The 5,346-nt window shown below is 40.3% G+C and overlaps 1 pseudogene; it reads left to right on the plus strand.

Moving 5' to 3' along the window:
- The first annotated feature begins 1,929 nt into the window (after nucleotides 1-1,929).
- Nucleotides 1,930-2,920, plus strand: LOC123786316 (olfactory receptor 11H12-like; annotated as a pseudogene).
- The last annotated feature ends 2,426 nt before the right edge of the window (nucleotides 2,921-5,346 follow it).

A 5,346-nucleotide genomic window follows, 5' to 3' on the forward strand; every position in this document is an offset into this window, starting at 1 on the left:
TTGCTTCCTCCAGTTGTATTTTTTCTAGGGCTTCATGGAGTATTTGTCTTCTAATAATGCCTTTAGAGAGATCTGAATTGAAGTAGCAGCTATCCAAAGGAATAGTTCAAAAAAAGAGGAGCAGAGTTGCTGAAAGAAATACTTCTGGATCCAAAAATGCTGCTTTACTGAGTAATTCGGTCTTGAGGGAAAGAAACCTATCAGGACTGAATCTACCCACACTAGCACCTTGGCCATGTAGCCTCAGTTGACAACTAGGGTATTCAGATTGCACAGGACATCAAGCAGTCCTGGAAAAGCAATTTAGGCAACTCCTTGTTGTGGTCCCCAGGTGTCTTCTCAGCAGTTTCACTGTCCATGCCAACAATATTTCCTTCTTCTCTGTGGACAACTGAAACAAATAGACCTCAATAGGATCCAAAGGAACCAGTGCATATACATTTTTCAGGTAGGCTGGCTCAACTTCAGGATCTCATGTAGGGTGACCAACCATCCATCACAGCTTCCCTGGGCCTAATGGGCTTCCTAAATCACCTGACCTTGAGTGCTAAAATGGGGACAATCCAAGACAAACAGGTACATTTGGTTAATCACATACCATATTGGTCTACCACCTCCTCTTTTCAGCGTGCCCTTACTCTCATCTGCCCCCACCACTTCCCTCCCTGCTTCAAGGTCCTTTCTTTATTTTTGTGAAATGACTAAGGCTTCTAGATGGAAAACTGAATGAAGATTCAACTGAAGGTATAATGATTTATTCATTTAGCAAGCAATCACATAGTAAATATTGCCTAAAAGATAATGTGTTAGATACTGAAAAGGAATCAAAGATGATTAACACTCAGTCTCTGTTCTCAGAGCTTGATAGTCGAGTAGGTAAATTAAGACATGTAAAGAAATATCATGATGCAAGGTGTAAAGGGTAAATTATTCAGTGCAGAAGGCTACTACAGCTTTCAGAATGTCACTTCTCATTCATTCTAGCTTTACAAAATAATGTGTCCTTTGTTTAATATTGATTCAGCAAATATGCTGGCACACCTAAGGAGGAGACTGTGCTGTGCTATGCATTGATAATACAGAAATGAAAAATATAACTTCTGCCTCATGAAGCTTACAGATTAAGAGATAGAAAAGCAACTTGTTCAGAGGGGAGGGGGGTGGGGGAATGGGATAGGCTGGTGATGGGTAGTAAGGAGGGCACGTACTGCATGGTGCACTGGGTGTTCTATGCAACTAATGAATCATTGAACTTTACATCAGAAACCAGGGATGTACTGTATGGTGACTAACATAATAAAAAAACATGAAAAAAAAAAAGAGTCACACAATCTACCAACTGAGCCAGCCAGGCGCCCCCCGCCCCACAAGTGAACTTTTAATAACATGAATCAGATCTTGTCAAAAAAAAAGAAAAGAAAAAAGAAAAGCACCTTGTTATGATAAGGCATAGTAGAAATTTGCATATACATACATTGGATGCTAGGGCAAAACAATTACTATATGATGGAGGAGTCTAGCAATACTTCATGAAGGAGGCAACTAAACCAATAGTGTAAATTGCAAGTACAAGTTACCCAGGCCAATAATAATAATAATGATGATGATGATGATGATGATGATGATGATGATGATGTAAAAAGAAGGAAAAAGGGAAAGGAAGAAATTCGGAAGACAGGGGCAAAAAGAGGAAGAGAGAAGGAAAGAAGGAAGAAGGAACAGACACCTCAGGTAGGGAGAACAGCATGTCATTTGGTGGAAGTGTCACTCTTCTTTTCTTATTGGGCCTAGAACTCAAAGGGGCACAGGAAAGACATGAGCTTAAATAAGTAGATAAAGATCAGATCCTGAAGGACCTTGTCTGTTATGCTCAGTTGTTAGGATTTGGTCTCATGGTGATGTCTCATTGCAGCACAACTTACAGCCTAAATGAACATGTCTGGCTCCGGATCTTCTTCTGAGTCAGTGAGGGAATTCATCCTTCTGGGTTTTTCCTGCAGCAGGGAGATTCAGGTTGTCCTGTTTATGTTCTTCTCAACTGTCTACCTCCTGACTCTCGTGGGAAATGGAGCCATTATCAGTGCTGTAGTTTGGGACCAGCATCTCCACACGCCCATGTACATCCTGCTGGGGAATTTTGCATTCCTGGAGATCTGGTATGTCAATTCCACTGTTCCAAACACACTGATCAACTTCCTCTCAGAGACCAAAGCCATCTCTTTCACTGGATGCTTCCTTCAATTATACTTTTTCTTTTCCATGGGTTCCACGGAGTGCTTCTTTCTCTCAGCAATGGTCTTTGATCGCTACTTTGCCATCTGTCATCCTCTGCATTATGCCACAATTATGACAGGACAACGTTGTTTCAACCTAGCGATTTCCTGTTGGGTGTGTGGCTTTCTCTGGTATCTGGTGCCTGTTATTCTCATCTCCCGACTGCCTTTCTGCGATCCTAATGCAATTGATCATTTTGTATGTGACTCAGGCCCATTGCTGACCCTTTCATGTGCTCCTGCCCCTGTGTCCAAACTCATCAGCTATACCCTAAGCTCCCTCATCATCCTCCTGAGCTTCTTTTTCATCGTCCTCTCCTATGTCCTTGTACTAAGTACTTGCTGTGCTTCGGTTGCCCTCAGCATCTAGTTGGCATAAGGCCTTTTCAACGTGTGGATCCCATTTGTCTGTGGTGCTGCTATTCTACGGGACCATTATGGTGATGCATGTGAGCCCTGGATCCAGCCACTCTACCCTGATGCCAAAGATCATGACCTTGTTCTATGCAATGGTGACTCCACTCTTCAACCCTTTGATTTATAGTCTCAGGAATAAGGAAATGAAAAATGCTCTCTGGAAAGTTCTGGAAAAGTTTAAAATTTCTTTGAAAGTCTTTGGCAGTAGACCCAGCAGAAGTGTGGAATAATCTAGTTTAGTGTGATATGGATGGAATGGCCACCCTTTTACTTTCACTCATTTGTGCAGTCACTCATCTGACAAATAGTCTCTGAAAGCCTCCTCTGTATTAGACACTTTGCTTAGTACTAGATTATGAAGATAATTTTGAAGATAACTCAGACACAGCCTCTTCCCTCAACTGGCAATCTAGTAGGGGAGGCAGGCAGGTAAGAAGATAATCACCATAAAATGCAATAAATATCTTATCAATATATGTACCAGTTGTCACAGAAACATGAAGAAAGAAACACCTGATTTTGCCTGGGGTTTTGTGGTGGAAGAAATTAGTGTTAGGGAAAACTTCAGTCAACGCAATACTAGACATGTGTGCTCTGCAGTGGGGAGAGGGAAAGCCTCGTATTTCTGTTCAACTTGTAGCGAGGTTTCTTTGTCAATCATCTTGTGATATCTTTGAACGTGTACGAGACTTTAAATCAGAAGATTTGGGGATAGGAACTCAAACCTTCCATTAATCAACCATATGAATTTGGCAAGTCACTTAATTTCAGCTCAAATTAGAATGGCAATTCCTACCCCAGAGAAAATTAGTGTGTGGTTTTAATGAGATAATGGTTATAAACGTTGGAAAACAATCCCAGGCATGTAGAAAGCCAGCAATAAATGTTAGTTTAATATGAATATTGATGAATTCCGTGCTTTTGTGTTCCTTATTATAATCAGAAGAATTCTCAGACTCCCCAATGAAAGTCACTTCCCATTACTTTTGGCAAAGCCTCTTTACAACAGATCTCCTCAACTTTTCTTGAGATGTGGAGGACGTTGCTTTTCCTCCTTTATGCTCAAAGTGCCCAGTGATTCGTTTTGCTTTGGTTTGGTTTAGTTTTGGTGTACACACACGTAGTATTCTAGAGAATTAATCCTCAACCTGGGTTTTGTATATCCCTGGGAGTACATGAAGACTTTCTAAGAGGTACATAAACATAGACAGTTTAATTTCCACATCTTCAACTTATATATGTATGTTTTCCTAAATGTCCTGTGCCTAAGAACACATATGTTGTAGAAGCTTCATATTGTCTTATTTGACACATCTTTCACAATCAGTCCTCCCATTTTAAATATAAAGCTTGCCTTTTACCTATTCTGATCTTAATATTTTACATTGCTCAAATATATATACTTCTAGTCAGGGCATTAAACGAATAATTTGATATACCGATCTCTCTCCTGAGAAAGTTAGTGAATTTAACTTTCAGAAATAAATCCTTTCATTACCAGGTGGTTTACAATTGTTTCCAACACAATCAAAGGAGAAGGACTTATTTTGGGTTGTCCCAAAAGAAAAACTGAGGCAAAGACTTGGGTGTAGGTAGTTTATTGGGAAGTAGTTTCAGGAAGCAGAAATCAGGAATGAGAAGAAACTACAGTAATCAGTGAGGAATTGACTCTACTAGAACCGCTGCGAATTGTCTGCCTGAATGGCACGAAGCTAAGGCATTTATCGACTAACTATGGCTGTACCTTAACTCCTTATGTTTCCAAAATACATTAGCTGGTATGCCAAGCCAGTCCAAGCAAGTGTGACCTCTGAAAAGGCCCTGGGAAGAAGGCAGAACAACACATGGGCATGGACTGAGGTGGAAGGGATGCCGTCAGCCTGAACCTGAGCTCCTGAGGGACTGCCCGCCATCTGTACAGCTAAAATCAGAGGTAGATTCAGCACAGAGCCTACTTAATTAATTCACTTGTGAGCAGATAATTTCAAATAATGTTGTAGTTAACAGGCAGCATGGGGTAGTGGTAAGCACCAGACAGCTTGAATTCAAATTCTGGCTCCTCCCACCAGCATGACTTCATGTGTGCCTCCATTACCTCATATTTAAACAGGTAAATATAATAGAACTTTCTCCACAGTGCTGTGGTAAGGACCAAGTGAAGTAATCTGCTTGTCAGGGAGCCTAAAAAAATGTGAACACTCAAATACCTCCATCATTACAGTATTTCATGCTTTTGTCCACAGGGAATCTGTTCTCAGTATGAGCTCTCATTCTGAAGTTAATTTTCTGTCCAAAAGAAAATTCCCAATTACTAGAATGTAGCTGAAAACGTGGGCATTGGAACAGAGTTAACTAGTCAAAACAATGCACACTCAGACTAGAGAGTGATAGAGTATAGAGGACACCAATAATATAGACATTCCTGAATCATGAAGCAGAAATGTTAGTGTGTTGAAGGAAATGCAGGCTTTCTCAGCAATACAACTGACAAAGACTATGTTCACATAAGTTAGGAGCAAATCCTGAATCACACATACAAAAAGAATGTCCTTATGTAAGAGAACATCAGACATGCATTAAATCATTGGTATAGTCAAGACACTGTAAAAACATTTTATAAACAAATGCATCCCAGAACAAAACAGATGATTATGTT

This window comes from Ursus americanus, chromosome 4 (genome assembly GCF_024610735.1).
Source record: "Ursus americanus isolate L20-20 chromosome 4, mUrsAme1.1.p, whole genome shotgun sequence".
NCBI lineage: Eukaryota > Metazoa > Chordata > Mammalia > Carnivora > Ursidae > Ursus > Ursus americanus.